Below are 22,825 nucleotides of genomic sequence, written 5' to 3'. Positions count from 1 at the left end.
TGTTAGACACGGTAGCAAGTATGTCCCTAATACACTTTCCAGGAATCTTGTAAGCAGAAAGTAAGATGGAGAAGGAGAGAACAGAGTTTGTGGATTGTTGTGGTTTTTTTTTTCCAGATTGTAATAATTAAAAATTTAGAAAATTCAAAATGTTTTTCAAAATGTAAATGTAAGTAAATTATGTATTACACTTGTCTAGATAGTTAAAAGAATCTGAAGCCTTCTGCCAAAAATGAATATTTTAGCTTGCTTTCAACTAATATGCCAACTTATGGTTACTCACGTTTTACTCCTGTTTGCTACAGGTGAAATGGGTGAATATCAGACAGCTCATTATAGAGACAAGCATGCTGCACTCCCGAAGTAGGATGACAGAACAAGTCATGGTACGTATTGTAATTTCAGTGCTACAATACATCTTCAAGCTGTCTGAGGTAAAATGCTTACTAAGCACTGCATTGGGGCTGTCAGATTGCTTCACGGGGTGGTAATTAAATTGAGGCACTTCTACCATTCATTTTGTGGAACTAAGCCAGAATTATCTTTATCCTAAAAATATTCTACCGTAGATTGCTGGTTGTAGCAGGAGCACGGTTTTTTGCATACAAATTTTCTTTTATGGAAGACATCCTATTTCTCCCTGGTTTTTTTCACCTCCATAGGTTGTGGGGGAGGAGAGGTGTTTTGTCACCGGACTAGCTTAAGTCTGATGGAAACTGGTCATCAAAGATGGTATCTCGTTTAAGACTGCAGACACTTGGGCTGGATTCCAGTTGTGACTAATGGGGATAAAGGATTGATGGTCATTGTGGCCAAAGGTGGCATTAAAGTTTCCTGCCTGATTTGCAGTGTTCTCAGCCTTGATATAATTTAGAATAGCCAGGGGCCCACTTGGCTGTGCTTGGCCATTGCCTCAAGGGTAAAGCTCAGTGCATGTGAGGAGGCAACGTGATAAATGAAGAGGAAGCTTCTTCTGGTCGTTTCTGGAGACCAGCTGCATTATTAAAACATGCGGGAGCTGCCGTGCTGGGTCAGGACAAGGATCCCGGCAGCTCAGCAGACTGTCTCCTTCAGAGCTCTCGTTTTCTGCGCTGAAAATCGGCGCTAGTCCAGAGTGACCCTGGCTCTGAAACAGTGCTCTGGGTGGAGAGTCCTAGCACCTCCAGTGTCTCCTCATCCAGAAGTACTATCACTCGTGTTCTTCCTGAGACAGGATGAAGAGAATTGCAGGTAGCATTAGTGATACAGGTACACATTAGATTTACAGAGCAGCATGACTATGTTATTGCTTTCTTTGCTTATTTCCTAGTGAATCTGAACTTTCTGAAATTTTTAAGTTACCTAAAAACTTGTAGTCAGCTAGGCAGCACAATTGTTGCTTGTTCAGTGTCAAAGGTATATGTAACTTGTCTAACTGCAAATTTAATTCTACAGATATTTTTTTTAAGATTGGAAAGGGTGAGGTTTATGTGCAAAGGAGGCTCTTGTAAGATAAGTTTCCTATAATGCACAAATTAGTTTATTTCGTAATTCAGCATACTTTAGAAAATAGTTTGTTTTGAGTTTGGCTGATTTAGTCAGACAGTGAGAACTATAACTGGAGGGAAATAGCATGCACATTGAGAACAGTTTTTGAGTGTACAGTGTGGAGGAACTGTTAATGGGTTATCTGGAAATAGATTGAATCTCCTGCAAAATCTATAGTTAAAATTGTCCTTTTTTTTTGATGAAGTGGTGGTGAATATGAATGCATGAGGAGAAATGCTGAAACCCACTGTTGTAGGATTCAAAACATGACAAGAAAAGGTTCTAAGGAAGACACAGTTTATTGAAGTAATGTGCTAAAATGCTCAACCCTTTCCAGACTAAAAAATAATAATAATAAATGTATGGAAGTACTTAAATCAGTGTCCAATAAATTAGACAGAAAACTGGTACGTAGGAAAGAAGTAGCAAAGGGTGACTTTACTCCATGGGCTCCCAACTCATCAGGGTCTACCCATAGTCAGAAGAGAGAGAGAGAGAGATGGATTCTATGGGGTAATTCAGAATAAGAATCTCAACTGACTTGGCTCTCACCTTGAGGCATAATTTGTCATCAAAGGATATTGTGACAGGAGACAGTGCAACTGTTTCATTAACAAGATTTCTTATACCATTCTCTGATTATGAAAAGGCTTTTTATTGTTGAAATCTGTGGTTTGCCATTTTTTAAAACATATGTATGAATCTGGCTCAAATATCTTGTACATCACAAATATGACATTTGGAAGATGTTATTTTCCTTATTAATTCATAATTTTCTCTGATTATTGAATTTTAAAGCACATTATCTCCTTGCTTATTTGTATTTTTTTTCGCCTCAGATAAACCATGCTAAATACATCTCACATCCTTTGATTTCACTGCTGTTTTTCATAGTTCCCTTGTTAAATTTGCTTCCTTCTGTTTGATCTATTATACTCAATGAACAACAGTTTTCACTTAGACTGATCTTTATGCTTGTTTGATTTTAAAATTTTATTTTATAATGGTATTAGTGATGTTACACTGAAATCCCTCATCGTGGAAAGTCTGACTCATGCTATTCTCTTTACACAATGTGAACAGTCCCCCATTGGAGTTGAAGAGTTACACACATGGGCATAAAGTTTTGTGGGCTAATTGCCTTTAGTGGGCTCATTTTTGGTATCACAAAGCCACAATTTAAGGTCTGTTCCTCAGATCTGAAAATGTATTTTTCACTGGAAACAATTGTAAAAATATGTCCTCAACTGGGAACCTGAAGAACAGAATTTTAATCTGGAGTAAATTAAGCATGTATCTTGAGGGATACATCTTGACCAGAAGTATTGTATGACTATCTGACAATCTTTTATACTCTTGAAACATAGAAATAGCTTTATTTTTGTACTAACGTTTTCACAGTTGCAGTTTATAGCACAAAGAATGAGGCAGTAAAAGCAATACTTCTGATTTTTTTCCCACATTCTTCTACTTGGAGGAAAGCATCTAGAATAACAGGCACTAATTATCTTTCATCCAAATTGTGTATGAAATCTTATTCTGTAGACTCATTGCACCTATGTCAGCCTGAAGATTAAAGGTTTCTTAACTACATAGTGACACAACAGGCTGAGCAAGCTGCGAAGGAGCTGGTGGGGTTTGTTGTATAATAACTGATCTGTGGATCACTGGAAGAGTCTGGATTTCTGTGTCCAACCCAGACATACGGAAATCTACCTCACTGTATCCATCTGTTTTCGTAGGCCACCATATATCACTGGGGTGCACAATGTAGATGACACAGTTTCTGCAGTGCTCAGAAAATATTATTCATTGAAATGTTAGATGCATAGACCTCAATAAAGTTAATGTTCAGCCATCTTTGCTTTTGTCAGCATGCTACAGCTTACTAATTAATTTGGTTGCTGTTTGCACTTTTTTTTTTTTTTTTTTTAATCACTGTGGATACAATCAATGGATTTCAGGTGTTCTACAGTCAAGAAGACAGCTACGCATAATGTGCTCTGAAGTTATATTGAGATTATCCTTCAAGCTTTGTTATTAGCACAAAAAGGAAAATATTCTAATGCATTTATAAATAGAGAGCTTATAAGCAGTGAACTGTATTCTCTTCTACTGGAAAACTGTGAACTGTATTCTCTTCCACTAGAGAAACATAGCCAAGCAAAAGTGAATTGACCTTAGATAACAATTTGACCTTCTCAACCTGGGACAGTCAAATCTTTCTTCAGCTGCAGCAGACTGCCATCTTGGCTTTCCATCACATAGTATCCAGTGTGTCAATCTTCAATTACCCTTTATTGCTGTTGTCTTCTGTTACTTATTCCTTGTGGTAAGCCAGTCATTTGCATCTGATTTAAAATAATTAATTTCAGTTTCTAACCAGTCTGTGAGTTCCACTTGTTGTTTTTTCTTTATCTGTAAATAAAACCAGGCCAATTCAATCTTATTTCAGGTACTATCTAAATGAATTAGATGGTGAAGACATTACTGCTATAACCTAGAAGACATTTGGCCATCTGAAGACCTCAGCATGCCCACAGATTGGACAAAGGGAGGTTCCCAACAGGCTCACTTTCTCAGTTTTGTTAATTATATTTGATATTTAGGTTGGATGCTTTTTTTCTCTATTTCTTAAATACGCCTTCTGAAGGATTCTGAGTTGAGGGAGAGGGAGGAGAAGAAACAAACTTATAGTTCCTGTCCTTTATTTGTGCCTAGATTCCTGGAAAGAAGAAAGGATAGGCAGAGTCAGTGGGTACCATTTTTTTGGATAATTTAATCCTTCCACGTTAATTTTCAAAATCTTGATGACTTTGGATAATATTTCAAAGAACTGGATTTGTACAAATATTGTCAATTAAAGTAATGGTGATAGTGGTTAAACAGGCCTAGAAAAACGTTTTGAGGAGTGATACTGTGATGGGTGTCATGATAGCAGATCCCTTATTTGTATCACAAACTTGACTGGACTTCATAAGAATGGAAATCTATAATTTTTTATCTTTTAAAACAAAGAGGTAGCAAGACATACTGGTAATAGTACCTCCTCAGTTTTGACACCCTTTCTGAAACATTGCCAGTGTTACCTTGGGTGATTCATTTGATGACCATGTGCTCTCCCCCACACCTCAGCCTGACCTTTATTTCCCATATCCCGTTCAAGTGATAACCACCAGTGGCAGTCGTAATGGATGCGTCTGGTTGTGATGGCTGCATCTGTCTCAAAGTGGATTTGGGGAAGACAGAGAACAACACAATAGCCGAGGGCTAAGTTGATCGTGTGCCAACAGAAATACAGCTGATATGCAAATATAAGTCAGTCATCTTACTCCATAAATAGTGGAAAGCCCAGGGCACATTGAGCTCTCCTGCACGGCAGTGGGCTGCACGCCAGGATCTACCCTTGAGTAGGGGCATCTCTCAAGGTTATTCCTCAGGGCTGAGAGAATCCTTGCTGTGTCAGACACTTGGTAAGTGAATTGGGAATATGTGCGCTGAAACTTTGAAATCTTAGCTGAGTATAAATACTTGTAAAGGATTGATTGTGCATATAGATCCTTTAGACATAAACTGTTGACCAAGCCTGGGACTAAGTCTGGTTCCAGATGCACATAAACTCACCTCTGAGAAGGAGTTTTAGAAAGCAATGGGGTCCTTTCTGAACCTCATGACTGAACAGGAGGGTCTCCCTGACAGTTTTGTCTGATCCTATCCTCTACGCAGTAAATAATCAAGTGTACCTTGTCATCGAATCTTGTTAAAGCACTGTCACATTTGCAATTAAACTTTGTTAAATTGCTGATTTATATCAATAAACATATTGCTGCTTCTCTCTTACGAGTAAAGTGCGTCACTCCATCTGTGGCAGCTTCCCTGTGCCCATTATGTCATTTGTCCAATAAGGAGGAACTAGAAAGGTGATTAGAAATACTGTAAGCACCATTGTGCTTTAATATTTCTTTGAATGAAATCAGAGGGTGTTTTGTCCTAATAGATACTTTACAGACAGAAATCAATTAGTCTGATAGCATTACTTTTCTCCAAAATGGAATTGTATTGGACTGGTTTGATGTCTTCTTATAATTGCACAGTGTATGGTGCTTTGACTCTTATCTCTCCCTCAGTCTGTGAATTTGAAACCATCAGGAAGATGTCACATTGGTATGAGTATTCTTCAGTGATAAGAACAGTAATTGTTGTAGGGAGACTTCTTAATCTTGGGTCACTCAAATCCCTTTTAAAAACAGCAGGTGCTCTCCAGAACAAGCATTAACAAGAAGAGATTATGAGGTAACCTGTTGTTCTTTATATCTCAGCATTTCACGACAAAGCTTACCATCAGCCAGTGTGTTCAGAAGCCAGTCAGTACAGGGAAAAAATCAAATGTGACACAGGAAGGAACTAACATTTTCAATACTAGAGAATGGATTTGTTTTAAAGGCTGAATACTGAGAACTGTTATAGAGAAATTTATATTTATGTAAGATAATTATATATAAGTCAATTATAAAAGCAAGAGAAAAAATTAGCAGAGGCTGAAAAAATGGAGCTGCAGATATTCATGGTGTAATGCAATCAGAAAGAATTTCTGCTTCCTCAGAAATCAAAAGCTGAAACTACATCTTGCCAGATTTGTGTCATGTTGTAACTTTCTTTTTCATTCTACCCCTCATCATCTTTCCAACTGTGGCAAATACAGTGAAAGTGAGTTAGTCATTCATATTATCAGACTCTAGCACTGCTAACAGTATGACTTCATACATATGTGCTTGTGCTGTGGGCTGCTTAGCATTTACAGGGTGAACTCTTGAAGCTGAACGTGCTCAGAGTCTAACAGAGCCCTCCCAAGTATGATCACAGTGGAGCAAAACTGCCTGTTATTTTCAGATCTCAAACTTTTATGAATTCCTGGATCCAAATACCAACTAAATTTTGTTAAAATAAGATTTTGTTATCTGATCCTGTCCATTTCCATCCAGATCATGACGCAAAATTGAGTAAAAGCACGTTTATGGCAATCTTTGTGAGGTCGAGAATTAAGCATAGGATAAATCACTGCATTCAGATGATAAAGCCCACTTTCAAAAGCAATTCAAGAAAAGATTTTTTAAAGGTATTTGGATGCAGAGGTGTACTTAGCACTTTCTAAGAGCACACTAATCTCACTGAGTGTTAGGGACTTAACCCTTCTTCACTCTTCTTTGAAAAAAAAATCAGCTAGGCTCCTATCTCTGCCTCTAAGTTCCTAAATACTTTTTAAAAAATCTGGCCTTTGATAGCCCAAATCCCCTTGACTTTCAGTAAGGCTTTTCATCCTGAATTCTGGAACCTCTAAGGTTTTGAGGGTCTAACTCTCTTAAATTAAAATGTGAGTTAAAGTCCCAGGTACTTTTGAAAAGGTGAACCTTGGTGCTCAAGACACTTCTGAAAATTAGTGTTAGACTACTAATCCCCTCAGGTACTTGTGAAATATTGTTCTATCACTTCTGAGAAACTGTTCTAGAGGAATTTACTTTGTTAACCACTTTCTTTGTCCTGAAGTTTATATAACAAGTTTGTGCAATATTTATTATAGATAATATTTTTTTTCCACAAAGAATGACAAAACTATTTTTTTTAATGAAAAATTATAAATATAACAAAACTATATATTTATGCTTTCAGCAGGCAAATGTGCTTTTTAATGGAACTTAAATAAATGGAATTCTTATGATGAAAAAAGCAACAGTAAAAGCAGTGATTATGTTTTTCATAGTTCATTTGCCTCCCTTGCCCTGCAGATCTTGTACAGAAGGAAAATGAGATCCTTGGTGAAGCCTACAATGTCATTGACTCTGAAGAAGGACTCAGAGACCCATTGGTGTTTAATGACCCTTACTGGCCTCCACAAAAGAAACTGGTATGATCTACTAAAAGAGACATATGGTTCTTTAGAAATATAAAGAAACACTGTTTTCTTCATGGGTAAACATTGTAGTCATGCATTTCTAAACACTACATGGTTTTAGATGACTGCTCTTAAAATGACAGTCCAAAATTGGTGAGGAATTGTATTCATTTTTCATTAGTACTTGACCAACAGTAATGGTATTTTACCAATACTGCTATCATGCAATTTTAATGCTCTTATTATCCTGCAATATCATACGAAATTAAACAAAACACAACACATAAGAGAGCTAAATAATAATATGAGGAGCAGCTAGACTGTTTTATAGGGCACAGGCACATTATATAATACAATTATGTGGTGATATCCCAAAGTTATAGGGAAGTGTTGGAATATTATAATATTTCTGTATTAAATTATTCAAGTAAAATATATACTGTGAGTATCTTTATTGCAGTTGGAGATAAGACAGTGACAACTGAAGGGGAAGGGAAGGGAAGGGAAGGGAAGGGAAGGGAAGGGAAGGGAAGGGAAGGGAAGGGAAGGGAAGGGAAGGGAAGGGAAGGGAAGGGAAGGGAAGGGAAGGGAAGGGAAGGGAAGGGAAGGGAAGGGAAGGGAAGGGAAGGGAAGGGAAGGGAAGGGAAGGGAAGGGAAGGGAAGGGAAGGGAAGGGAAGGGAAGGGAAGGGAAGGGAAGGGAAGGGAAGGGAAGGGAAAGACTGAAAGAAAAACAAGAATGGGAAAGAAGAAGAGATAATTTACAACAACATTTAATGGCAAAAAATAAAAAAGAATAAATTCACAATGAAGAAAAGAGTAGTGGAGATTCAGCTAGGATGATATAGGAAACAAAGAGGAAAAAATATATTTAATATATTGCAGTGATATCACAGAATGAACTGTATAGGGCCAGAACCTACTGTGAGTGTGGACTTTGGTTGCAGGCAGCAATAAAGTGCTGAAAATATCTAAAACACTCAGTAGATACCTCAGCGTAGACAAATTCTGATGGGCAATGTTGTACTTCTGTTGTTCTTCTGTCTCGAATGTGTGCCCCCAGAAAAAGAGCATTTATATGACAGACACACCACTGACATCTTTCACTGGTTCTAGAGAAGCTGTGCCTGTGGTAAAACAGAACTGCAGAGCCTTGGTTTCAGTTTCTTTAAGGGGTGTGCTTGTTTTATAAACTTGAACCATCCAGAGGAGGAAATATATTGAGCTGTTAGATTTTTTTTCTTAATCAGACATTTTATTGACTAATTTATCTTTCTATAAGCATTTGTAAAAACAATGTGATTGGTTCTGCTAGCTTATAATTTTTTCCTATTTTAGTAGACTTCTCAATGCTCCTTTATAAGGGATGGAATTGAAGCTGGACATTTTTATAAAAGTTTCCTGAGAAGTAACAATTTATGTAAACCAAGATTCCTCTTGATAATCAATTCAGCAGCTTGAAGTAATGTACTTGTCATATGGGAATATTAATATGAAAGAAAAATGACATGGATATATAAGAAATTAAACTAACTGCCTGTGTAAAGATATCAAAAAGCACAGTGATGAATAATCTGAAATGTTTGTTGCAAGATGCTACCAATACAGTCATCAGAGATGCAAATGTTGAAAACTATTTTTTTCTAATACCACCCCAATGATTTTGGAAAACCATAATATATGTAGGCTGCTACATTCCACATACCACATGTCATAGCCTTTATGTTGCTAAGTAGAAACCTCTAAAAGAAGTCCATGGTCCAGCTCAGATTTTGCAATACTGTAGTGAGAGGAATGGAAAAGGTGCATCTGCCTCTCCCACTGTGACTGCAGGAGGGAGAAAAAAGCATAGTGGGGAATGTCAGAAATTCTGACTTGCCTATGATGGGGTTGATGAAATGCAAGGCAGGGACAGTGCCCTGTAAAGGAGCCAAGTCATTTATTCTTCCTGGCAAGGCAAGAGAAAAGCAAGAGAAATTGTGATTCTCTGAGTCCCAATAAGACCTTTTTACCCTATTCTGCTAATGTAAAGGGCTTTAGGGTGGATTTGCATTCACTTTTGAGCCTCTTTGCACTATTAGAGAGTTTAAACTTGACATTCCCAAGCAGAATTCATTCTCTAGTCTGCTCCCCTGGTAGTACAATTGCCTTCTCTTGAACCATCAAAGAGCTGTGCTTCAACAGCCCATCAGGTTCAGGAACCAAACTTGAGTGTTGCTTGTCCAAAGTATTCAGGAGGAATCAATTGACCACCTTGCCTCTTTTCTGAATTGTTATCCTTTAAATGTTAGTGTTGACAACCATAACAAACCACACTATTTTGAGAGGATCATGCCAGCTTTAAGTATGCTGCCTGGTGAAGGCCAGGGGGAAGTGTAGAAACATTTATGAGACACTACTGCAATTTCCCTTTAAAAAAACCTAGTATTGGTTTATTTTACTCTTTCTGTTGCATTCGTTATGAGGTGACTAAACAAATATGAAAAAACACTATGTAATACAAAATCAATTAAGGGTTATCCAAAGAATGTAAATATATTTGATACTGCAATCTAGTTTGGAAGAAATTCAAATTTGAAACAGAGACCTATTTTTCATTGTATATGCCCTGCACAGACATAAAAAATTACAGTAAAATGGATGGCATAGTGATTTTGGTAACTTGGTAGACTTACCCCACTGGTTCATTTCTCTCTGTGTTGACTTTGTCCTTTACATTCCAAAGATGGATAAATGTATTAATGTGTAGTTTACCACACAGGTCAGGGAATCTTTCTCATTTGACCTTGAAAAAAAAGATGTTCTGTCTACTCTGCATGGATAATTCATAAGATTTAGTGGCTCATCTCTATATGTTTGGTGTTCAGAAATGTTACTTCCCCAGATGTGTCACTGTCTTCTGCACCAGTTAGGTAGCGTATGGCTGCTGAAAACTGGTTACACATTTATGGGGCTAGACTTATGTCATACAGAGATTTCTGCTTCTTTAGCATGAAGGCATAGTGCACTGCTAACATGATAAAAGTCTCCCATTTTCATGAGTAGCAGAACATGCAAGCAGGACACAATCAAATTATGTTGGTTGAAGAAAAATGCTTGATGTTATTTAGACAAAAAAATAGGCAATGGACAAACAACAATCATCTTTAAAGAATTTTCCACTAGCCAGTGAAATAACTTAATGTATATGCATACATGTGTTTGAGTACAAACAAGTAAGGAAAGAATCATAGCTGAGAGAAAATAAAAGGCAAATATAATAACATAGCCTTGAATCTCTCACTGTTAGAAGTTTGTGTCAGCTGAATTACTAGTCAATGAGCTTTAGTATGCAACAGTACTTCAGTGTATATAAGGTAGAAAGCAAGCAAAATGAGAGACCAGAAAAGACAGCGTTCTAGGTGAGACAACTAGAAGATATGACACCTCTGGTGAACATTTTACAAATTTTAGTGGGTAAATTTTGAAGATATTTCTGCTTAACTTCAGACCTTCATGAGATGCAGAACTCATGCTAGCTACAGGACTATCAGTAAAATAAATGACCCTATTTCAGAGAGCTTGCAGTTAAGAGTAAGATAATTGAACAGTTGAATACTATCAGGACACAGCCTTCCACATCAGGGGGCAGTGAGACAGTATTGATCTGCTAGGTAAGCAGCAATCACATCTCATCAGTAGCTTAGTCATTATTGAGTCTGTAGTCATCATAGTAAAATAAAGATTTGATATGGGACTATGCTGGGCATATACTCACAAAAACTGAACAAGTTGTTCAGCTCCACTTTGTAGGACTATGTTTTCTGTCTAGACAGAGAATATTCGTGAAGGTACATGGATGGGGACACTCTTATTACTTTTTCTCAAACCATATGAAATATAAAAGGATTTTAAGGGCAATTCATATTCCTGAAACCAGCACTATGCAAACAATTCCAACTGTCATGAGACATCACTGCCATAGAATTAGGCAGTTAGCATAACCTACTGTTATTATTTCTTTTTCTCCTACCCCTTGTGCAAGCACAAGCATGGGTGCTGCTACATGGTGAGCCTCAACAACTGATCCAAATTAAAAATAATATGGTAAGAAACCCCCTAGGTTTTTAGCTGCATAAGTTCTCAATCAGTTCATTATGTCACTACAAACATGTTTGTGCCACCAAAAGAAAAGGGGTAGGAGACTCAGAAATGAGAACTATCACCTCTTGGGAGCAGCACTAACTTTTTCAAGCTGAAGGTGTGGCTAGAATTGTGGTAGTAGAAAAGCTGTCCCCAGAAATAAGACAAATAGTGATAACAGTGTATTGCACCCTACGAAGGATGGTGTTGATCTTGAGCTTATTGAATATTTGTCATTTCCGTGAAGTTTTTGGCACAGTAGTTGATTAGATATTTTTAAGAGATCCTCAATAATTTAATGCTTTTTCTTATATTGTGTCTGTGCCTATTAAAAGGTATACTGAATGCTGTGCATAATTATGTTCATAAGAGAACAGTATTAGGACAGCTGCTGAGATTCAATTAATCTTACGGGAAGATAACATTTTCTTAGTTGACAGCAAAGTTAAGAAAGATGGGTCTGACTGAAAAAATCTGAGTCCTGGAATGTAGCTTTGTCCTTGGCATATTATTCTGCAGGGATTTAGGAACATCCTGCCTCCACCCCACCGCCCAGGCTCAGTGACTGCCAAAGAGCAGCATTGCCAGTGTCCATGGGCAGCATGAGCAAACTGGCTCCTCGAAGTTGCTCCTACTGCTGAAGAGGAACCTGTGTCTGAGCCTTTCCTCCTTTTTTCTGGTCCCTGCGCTGTTGCTGCTTCAAAGAGCAGTGTGTGTATGTATGCGGCAGTTTTGGCACTCCGATTGGACTTGTATGTGCCTTGGAGTGAAATGTTTCTGTTATGCTCAGCTCCAAAGGTGTGCCCATTGAGAGCAAAAGAGACGTCACCAGTGGGCCCTCCTGCCTTTCACTGGTGAATCAAAGTCAACCACCTCCTGCGTTTTGAGTCCTCGGGGCAGGTACGCCGGCACCCCCAGTGCACTGTCAGCGCGTGGGTACCAGCATCCGACCAATGAACCCCAAACACCGCCACCCCCCAGGGGCTGCAGAGGTCTTCTGATCTGAATGTAAGAGTACAATTTATTTCATCTTTATGTGCTTGGAGAATAACACATACAAATTCTTCTTGAACAGCGTGGCCAAGTTAGATTTGTCCACTGTTCCCCACCATGCCCTTTCCAAAGTATGAATCAAAACCAGATGTATAGTACTTTTGGCAAATAATTTCTCCCACTCTCCCTTTCTCTTCCCCCTCCCCTCCCAGCTGACACACAGTGACTATAGGGGGCAATGCAGCCTCACCATAGAGCCTGTGTACATCAGCTATATACCACATTAATAGGCAGAAACTTTCAAGTCTCAGTTTTTACTTCTTGCTTTTGAATAATTTGTATCATGATAAACTACGTTGTTACTTGGCCTCCATAAAATGGAAGGTTTTAACCACAGATAGGCTTTCACTAGTTAGATCTTTTTCTTTCATGTAAAGGTTAATAAATTGTGATTTTGTTTCATACTACTAATTAAAATTAAAATCTAAAATAAAACAAGACATAAGAGACAAACTGAAATAATTTTGAAATTCATTTGACATTGATCACTGAGCAGAACTGCTCCAAGTCTGTATGTATCTCATATTCATGTAATTCAATCTATATGCCCATCAATATTTCTGATGCAGTTTAATTTCTTCAGATCAGTTTCTTTCTGACATAATGCAGGCTTCCAGAAGTTACTCCAATTTAGAGTGCTTAAATGATAGTCTTATATTTTCCAAGATTTTGTGAAAAATATGTTAATATATTAAAAACCTGATTGAAAGGGTAATTGCATAACAATAAAAATATTCATATATTAAATTGGTTGCACTTTTCTTATATTGATTGAAGTGCACTTCACAGTGAGCAAGCAAAGAATGGTAACAATGATAATTTGCAACTCTTTTAGTTCAGTAGTGTATACTTGTGTACCTGAGCTTTCCTTCCTCAATCTTTTCACTTTCTGTAAAGGAATAGTTAGAAGATTAAGAGCTGAACTTCTGTTAACATGATTAGAAAAGCTGTTGTTACAGAATATTTTCTTTTATTTTAATTTTGTGTCATTACGATTTTTGACAGTTACTGTTTACCAGAGTTTCCCTGAAGCAAGAATGATTTAATGTTCAACACATGCATTAAAATTTGTTCTGTTTTAATATGTTAAAGCTGATAGAAATATAATTTAAGCAGAAATCTGTGCTTAACAGTGCAGCACATAGGATCTCTGAGCACAGACAAAACTTGAATTTATATTTGAAGGGAAAACAAAGCCAGCAGTAATCTACCTTAATACTTACAGTTAGAGCTATATGATATTTTTGTAGTGAAATTCAAACCCAGGTGAAGCTAAAGTATTGTGGCTTTTGTTGTAGAAGTAAGGCATAGTTTGAAACTTAGTCTTTCATACTTGGTGGCCTTATATAGCTGATAACCAGACACAGAATTTTCAGCTGAAGTTTCTTTTGAATTTTCTCATCCATTGAAATTCAAACCTAATTGTTAAGGACAGTAAGTCTCAAATTCCAGACAAAAGTCCACCAACTTCACTGAATGCTGAAAATTCTGAGTTTCTAATCCTCTAATGTGAGCGTTTCAGGTTTGCTCAATAGCTTACTGACCTTTACTTAGCCATGTACACATTTCAGTGGGAATTTTCAATTCTTTTTCACTAAAAATCGTGTTCAACAATATTTCCTGATCATTAAGACCTGTGTACCTAAAGCATAGACTGAGAACATCTTCTACAAGCCCCGAATACAAATCTATACCTTTTCACATAAGCACAACCTCTTTTCTTTCTGCCGTTTGTCAGATTCATGTGAAAGACGGTTTTAATAACTCCTGGTATTAAACATTGCTGGTGAGTCTGACCAGTTATTTATGTATGGTGGTGTTAGGATTTGATCCTTCCTTCCCAAGAACAGTGCTCAGAGCAAGGCTAGAAGATTATCCATTGAGGTTGATGGTCCATGTCAACCCACGAAAATAAAAATGAAAAAGCCCCAAAAGCTGAAGAATAAATTTTATAGCTTTGAAGAAAGAAGTGAATAGTTGCTCATCTGAGGATGTGTAGGGGCAAAATAATTAAAAAGAACAAAAATATTGAATTAAGACCATTGTTACCTACTCACCATAGCAAAAGAGTTCAATAGTTAGACTCTCACCTTGTTCCTTCTTGTAGATGGCAGCTGAAGTAGTTACTGTGCTAAAAATGTGTCAGGCAGGGCATCACTAGCAAAAATTGTAATATTTTACAAGGGAAGTGCTGAGTGATTGAAAAACTCATGTAAAAAATGAAAATAATTAAAAGTAGGTAGTGTTCACCAGAATAAAGTATGAAATAGAGGAGACACTTGCAAGAAGGTTTGATATAAACCACTGATGGTTGAAAAATTTCTGATATGGTGTCTGTTGTTAAAACAGGACCAAAAAAAGAACCTGGGAATTAATACCAGTGAACTTCACCTTGCTTCTGGGGAAACTGATTGAGAGTCTAATTAAGGATAGAATAGTTCAGCACACGGATAAGTATAACCTAATAGGGTCAAACCGGCACAACGTCAGTAAAGGGAAAGCATGCTTCTCTAACCTGTTAAAGTGCTTTGAAAAAGTTAATAAAGTAGTAGATAAAGGTGACCTGGTGAACATAATTTATTTGGATTTTCAAAAAATTCCCTATATAGTCCTTCATAAAAGACTATTAAGGGAAAAATATAACTGTGAGGAAAGGGGCAAAATCTCACAGTAGATTAAAAATTGAATAAATGATGGCAAAAAACTTGCACTGAAAGTCTTCTCCTAAGAGTGTAAGGAGGTTAATAGTAGGGTGCTCTAAAGGTTCACATTGGAGCCTGTGTTACTTAATATAATTTTTAATGATTTGGACATTGTGTCTGCTAAAACTGACATTAAATTTGGCTAGTAAAAGCGAGATGACTGTGAGACTAGGAGAGACTGGTTAGGATGACAACACGTACATTTTAACTTGGATAAGTACTCATTTTATGGGTTATTTTCAGCTCCAACACCATATTATATACTGTTATGTTCTAGTGAGAATAATTTATCTGCTTTCTGAGAAAGGATCCATTAGGTATCACTGCAGCATCCACATGAAATTATTTGCCCTCTCTAGGAATAGGAGCAGACAGGGTTACATGAGAATGAGGAATTCCCATCTGTCAGGTCACTGGACCTTTTCCTCAGGGTAACCAGGCTGTGTGGCCAGAACAAGAGCTGTGTTTATCATAAAAGAAAAAATCCTCCCTCATAAATACTTAAAGGAAAGTTCTATTCCTGATAGATCTTGCTGGATTGTCTGTGTTTTTAAGGTGCTGTTAACTTTAGTTATGGCACTGAGGAAATCGCTGGCACTGCTGCCTACTGTCATCTGCAGCCGAGAAGGTTGTAACCCACTGCTGGTTCTCTTTGGAAGCTCTTACCTGCTACTTCCCAGCACACTCAATCCCATCTCCTCTTCAGGAGGCATCTGTAGGAACTGCATTCAGTTTTGCACCTCTTTCTGGTATGGACATCCCTGTTGGCTGTCACCTACTGTTAAAGAGGATCAGGGACCTTTGCCTGATCAGATTCATTCAGAAATTAATAAGATAATAGGTTCTGGGGTTTGGACTTTGACTTTGGTTGGGGTTATTTTGTTTGCTTTATTTTTTTTACCCACTGTCCTTTCTACACTGCAATGAATTTTAAATCTGTAAGATTATTTAAAACTCTACCTACTGAAGGACTAAAGTAGCATATGGTGAGACCATGACCTTATATTAAGCATATTATACATAAGACAGTTCATGCCGTACTGCAGGTGTCATATCTACTCTAGAAACTGAAGTCTATTCAGGTTTTTTTAATGGTAAAAATGTGAGAGCTAACAGATGACGTCTCCTTCAAAACTTACATGGGTTCACCTAGTTTTACTATAAGCATAAAGAAGAGAATCTTTTCTGTTGCTTTCTATAATTCTTCCTAAAAAAATATCCTTTTTGCCACTTATACTGAGGCAAAAATGTAGTCTGTAAGATGCAACATTTTGGACTATGGGTAAACACAGTAAGAAAAAAAGATGATTTCTTGGCAAAAGAAATGTGTGTAAGCAAAAACACTAAAAATAGCATTTATCTTGATCAATAACTCATGCTTTTATTTTTTTTTTTGTGGAAAATATTAATAGAGTTCTTTAAATAAAAAGAACTAATGCTTTTTTTTCTCTTTTGTTGTTGCAGCCCTGTTTGTATTTACATCCAGTCATTTATTGCCCATTAAAGAAGTAATGCTATGTTAATGTAAGGGAAAAAATCAATGCTACTCAGATCAGTAGCTGTGGGGAAACAGTGCAGCAGCTGGTTTGCAAACAGCAAGCCCACATAGATCAATGAAATTACAAGCTAAATCTGCTGATGCTCACAAACTGCTCCAGCATTGTGATGTCTAACCTTTCTCAAGTTCAAGATCTCTGGCAAACCAGCAATAGCTAAATGGAAAAAAGAAAAAAAAAAAAAAAAAGCAAGCAAGAAAGAAACAAAGAAAGAACATAACAGACTGGTAGAGAATATTAGCATGATATGTAATATTCCACTTTTGAAGTTATCAGTATAACTGCACGTTTGTAACAGATATAAAAGCCACTGTAATCTCCCAGTGAGCAAAGCTGCGATCTACACACTCTGGAGATTTTCTACCTTAGGAATGTTCAAATCTGTCGCATATTACCTTGAACTGTACCACTGGAGGGCTAGAGAGCACTTCAGTAATGTGGCTGTTAATGTGAATTCCAGAAAATAATTTATCAATGAGCTACAGTACAGCTTCTGCCATGTGCAATGTCTTTTATTTAATGGCATGGTTGTAGCCTTTAAAATGGTTTGAATTTTGTTAACTTGTAAATTAAACATGCAAAATATTTGACTTGTTGAATGCAAGTTTCATTTGCATTTTTTATGCTATTTGTAAGGGAAGGGATGGAGCCCCTTTTACCCCAAGGTAAACAACTTTGGGATTTATAAGTATCACGTGAATAACATGCCTTTCAAATTAGTATTTTCAGGGCAGTTCTCACCCTATTTGTGCCACTTTTTTAAACACAGCAGTATTTTTCAGGCGTTAATCATCAAGAAGACAGGGAGAGCCAGTCTCTGAAGATTGCTATAGAATGGAACACATGTTAAAAATGAAAATATGTTCATTCCAAAAGCAGAAAAAAAGGCATCTTGAGTTTCCTTCAAATATGGACACATGTATTTTGGGTGGGACAAAACGTATACTTTGCAAGTATATAGTTCTTATAGTCTACTAATCTCTTATTGCCTTATATATATTAATTAAATGTCACAGTACAATTCTGTTCTATTGTATGTCTTTTGCAGGTTGTAAATAAAAAGACATTGAGAAGTTGGAAACATTTTTTTTTATCTTCTGGCTAGGGAGTAGCAGAACAGAAAACGGAAGTCCAGTCCTCATTAGCTGTCTTCTACTATTGTAGGCTTGCAATATTTTACAAACCAAGAACATTCGAGAATAAAATCAATAGCGGGGTGAAGTTTGATTATGTCCAGTCAGTTGTTTCTTCTGAAATGACCATTTTGGAATTTGACTTAAAAGTTACTTTTCTTCTCTAACTTTCTCAGATACTTAATAATGAAAAAATGAAGGAATGCTTACATTCTGAAGTGTTAGATTTCTGTTTCTCTTTTGCTTATAGGCCTTCCCAGGTACATCAGGTTTCCTTTCATTGCCGATCTTTATGTCGATTTGTTACTTTACAGGGCTGTTCAACAGTGCTGATGGCAGGATATTTCATGCTTGATGCGGAGGGAAGACTGATTGTGCAATAGCTGTGACAGTTACTAACAAGGTGAAAGTTGGCTGTATACATTTGCACTGCTGGTCGTGTGTGGACACTGATGGAAATCTCTCTTTCTACTCCACTTATCAGCTAAGAATGAAAGAGAGATGCCCAGCAGAGGCTAGGAGTTGCTGCTCCCAAGCCTGATCCAAGATCCACAATAGCTGTGAGGAAACATCAGCATTTTCTCATAGGGTCATAGGACAGCTTCATGGGTGTGCTCACATTCAGGATAAGACTTCTGAGAACTTTGTCTTCAGGTTTTATTAACGTCTCCTTCTTTATTTGGACCTTATTGAGAAAACTCTTGTGAAAATTCTAAAACTGCTGAGACACATCTGAACTAAAGAGAAGGGGCCTGTTGATAAGAGTACGACTGGGATTTCACCAAAAGTTGTTCTGAAAGCAAAATATGAGTTTGTGATGAAGACTTTGTGGTCATCAAAAGTAAAAGAAACAACCTTCTACAAAGAAAACTGTTCCCATGAAGAAACTGACATGAAGTGTGTATGGGAAGAAAATAAATTAATCCACTTTGTGTGTGTAGCTCAGGTTGCTTTGTCCACCCGACAAGCAATACTAGCTATTATTTTGTTTGTCTCTTTCCATGCATAATAGTTTGGCAATCAAAGTATAAACCTTGCGCATCATAAAGAAGTGTATTATTGTAGTGGAGAAACAAAAGGGATGATTGTGGGGGTGCAATTGCATCGTTCAGACTTTTTTATTATAACAAAAACATCACCATGCCTAGAGATCCCCAGCAATAATTCCTCTTGACTGCAATAAGTACCTACTTTTGAGGAAGAGAAAGCTGATGAGCTGCAGGCTTCCCTGCTGCTAAATTCATCTAACAACCCACTCCTGATGTTTTCTGCTTTAAAGACCAATAGGGACTTTATAGATTTGTTGGATGCTCTTCTTTTCAGTCTAGCTCAGATCCTGAAACTTTTCTGTTGATCTGAAAACCTGGATGCAGTTTGGTTACTAAGCACTGTCAGATCTGAGCATTATTCAGCTATGCTATCACACCAGCCATGGGGATACGTGCAATTTTACAGAGATTTGTGACTGTAGTTCTGCCTAATCACCCTGAATGTAAAGGACCTATGGGTTTTGTAGCTTGGCTTTATACCTTCGTCTGCACTATGAGTTCATCTCTACAAGGATAGAAACTGAAATCCTGAAATAAACATCCTGAAGCATCTCAAATCTTTAAATCTGGGCTCAGAACAAATCTGAATTTTGAGGCTTTGGTTTCTATCTTGGCCATAATTTCTGACAGTGATCAAAATGAGAAGTGAGAAATTAAGAGCTTTTCTCAAAATTTTCTTTAAAAAAGAAAGATCAACTCCTTTGACAAATAGGAATATGGTTGGGCAATCTTTTTCTCCGGTCTCTGTTATCGTCAGCAATGTTTATGTGCTGAATTGGATCTAGATGAATAAGTGTTATGACAAAAGCCATACTTTTATTATATCAAAACATTGCTGGAAAGTACAAACAGATACCATGAAAAATGCTGTTTTGATGAGACAGGTAGGCCTCTAACCTTGAGCAGCATATACACTGGGTGCTCATTTGGAAAGAAGAAAATGTTTCACATCCACCCACTGATTGCATGAAAAAAATATTTCTTAAGAAACATATGGGTAAAATTCATATGATGTCTATGTAATTAGGTGTTAAGGTGGTTAAATATGTTTGTATGGGCACTACAAGATTTTATTTAAATCAAATATCTGTTTTACCAGTGGACTTAAATGCACCCAGAATACTATCATTCAAGATGTAAGCAATGCTGCACTGGCTCCTAGAGCCTAGGTATAATTTTTTCTTGTATTTTACAGAACATGTTTCTGCTTTTGGTGTGTGCCAAATGTGTGACTAAATGCTTCTTGGCCCTTCTGCCAGCTTCTTCTCATACTGCTGTGGTTTCTTATCATGTTGAGACCAGCATGGCCAGGAACACCTAACAAGCCTCTACTGCACAAGCCTCAGCAGGTTGGTGAGGGGAGAGGATGGCCTCACACTTGGTGTGCAGCTGAGCCATTGGGATAACTTCTCCAACTGATCACATTTAAAAGATCCTTCTGGAGTTTGGTATCGGCATTATATGCCATGATGGGGCCTATTTCCCCTAAAGTGTGCCTCTTGCTGCTTCGCTTCACTGCTGGCAAAGAGCACTTAGAAACACTTTTCTGTTATTTTCACCAGAGCAATCTTAGGGTCTGTAATGGCTGATCTTACAGACACCTTCCTTCCCAGAGCGTGATTTTCCACTTACATAGAGCTGGGTTTCCATTCTGCCTCTTTGTCAATATTCTGCATTTAAAGCCATTGGTTTCAGCTTTGCCAGTGGTTCAGCAATCTTGATCCTATAGTGAATGGGAAAAACATTACAGAAAGGGACAGCGTGGTCCTTCCAGTCATGAGCAAAGTTCTGTTCTGCAACAAAGCTAATTTACAGTGAGAGAAATTCAGACATAAATAAACAGGGATATAAAAACATTGCCTATACAACTTTGACAACAACTGAAAAATAGCGTAAGAGATGTGATGAGTTAAATATGTGTTGTAGATTTATAATACTAGGGCTCATTTCTCTGTGTCTCTCTCTGTCTGTCTCACTGTGCACAGCCTGTCTTCCTGAAACTGGAAATTAATGTGTTGGATGGGCTGTCTTTGACATTCATTTTCATCATTCCCATGCTTAGCACCCCAAACCAACTTTCTGATAATGAAGTTCATGTTAGAAGGAGACAGTGGACTTTAATACATTAGATAGTCCAATTTGTGTGCAAAACTAGTACTGTTTACCTTATGTTTATTGTAGCAGCACTGCCAGATATGCAGTGGTTAGTGGTCTTGTCAAGATTTCCATTACAAATCTTGGTATTTTAGGGCTTAAAACACAACTGTTGCATTTCAGCAGTGGTGCTGCTCAATACACGCTTAGTCAGCAAGAAAATGATTTTACAAATTTTACGTTTAAATTGTTTTAGCAGTTTTGTTATTTCATTGTAAATGCCTCAGAAATGCAAAACAAAGTGGGGAAATGGGAAACAAGTATGTTTATAAGGCTTTTTTGATAAAACTTGAGTCCTGAAAGTGGTTTAGGTGTTCCTTCAGTGTGCCAGTTCAAGTGTGGTTGATGTGTTTTATTCTATTAACATAGACAGTTACTCTATGATAAGAATAGATACTCTAGACTGGAGGGTTTGGGTGGCTCAGTAATGACAATCTCACTGACAACCATTCCTCCATTGGTAAGATTTCCATGCTCGCCTGATGATAAGCAGACCTGGACCTGTTCAGATACCAAATCTGTCCAGCTTTCTTCATTTCACATCTATGAAAGTTTGCCTTAATACTTCACTTAGCAAAAGGATATTAAAACTGGACATCCCTGAGCATCTGTTACCTCTATCAAATCTTTAGTACTGTGGTTTTGTTTTGTTTTGTTTTGTTTTGTTTTTTCCCAGCTTTGTTTTAACCTTCAAATAAGTTGACAGGCCCCCATCCCTAACCCAATAGATGGAATGGGTTCACCTTTATTTTACCCTCAGCATTACCTCCTCATGGAGGGTTTCATGGAGTTTTTTTCAGCATTGCTATTATTTCTGCTCAAGGTACATTATGAGCTGCTGCCTTGCTGCTGGCATGTTATTCAGGCTGTAGGATGGTAAAGGTTCTTGTGTGGGGCAGCTGGCCAAGTCAGCGCTCCAGGCAAGAAGCCAAGGCTGTCTTCTTTCTAGTGTTGCCACTTTCTTTCCTCTCTGGTACAACATCTCCCTTCCTCTCAAACTGATACAGAAAAACTATTAGAAAATTAATCATACCTCAGGTGTCTTGGGGAATATACTTGATTTCCCAGTCACTAATGTGTGAAAATCTTACACTGGAATAATGCCATATGTCAACCTGTGGCAATATCAGGGAAATATTGACAGTGTTTCATTAATGAAATGTTGAGCTTGAATGACCTGTAGGCTGAAAATCCAGGCTACATAAATTTAAAATAGTCTCTCAGCTATCATTTGATCTAGGGTTCCTGCATCAACAAGTATGTTGTCTCTCTGGTCAGCAGAAAAAATAGTATTGTGTTACTGTAAGAAAATATCGCCCAAAGACTAAAACTGAAAAAAACTCTCACATTGATATGATAGTAAGGAGGGACTTTTTAATTTTATCTTTTAATTTTATCTTTTTAATTTTTTCTTTTGTGGTCCTGTGATAGGGTTCCCAGTGGAATCTCCCTAAATAAACTGGGTATATGGATGCATACCACTGAGTTTAAGCTCCTCATTGTGAATTTCTCCACTGATTATATCGCGTGTCTTTATGCTACATTCACGGCAGAGTAACCATTATAATCTAAAAATGGTGATTACAAAGTCTTGTTTCCCAAAGATTGTTACTGACAAATTTTACCCATGTGTCTTCAAAT

At 37.4% G+C, this 22,825-nt stretch overlaps 1 long non-coding RNA gene across 3 annotated transcripts in view; it reads left to right on the top strand.

Moving 5' to 3' along the window:
* LOC116964974 overlaps positions 1–22,825 on the top strand; it is a 215,770-nt gene that overhangs the window by 177,163 nt on the left and 15,782 nt on the right. For all 3 annotated transcript variants that reach the window (XR_006166528.1, XR_004409064.2, XR_004409063.2), the window contains 3 exons: positions 306–386; positions 3,983–5,000; positions 7,311–7,429. This is a non-coding gene — a long non-coding RNA (uncharacterized LOC116964974). The remainder of the gene's footprint in view (positions 1–305; positions 387–3,982; positions 5,001–7,310; positions 7,430–22,825) is intronic.

Source organism: Tyto alba, unplaced genomic scaffold (genome assembly GCF_018691265.1).
Source record: "Tyto alba isolate M040663 unplaced genomic scaffold, T.alba_DEE_v4.0 Super-Scaffold_40, whole genome shotgun sequence".
Taxonomy (NCBI): domain Eukaryota; kingdom Metazoa; phylum Chordata; class Aves; order Strigiformes; family Tytonidae; genus Tyto; species Tyto alba.
Note: the sequence above shows the minus strand (reverse complement) of the source record. Positions and strands in the feature narration are given on the sequence as shown.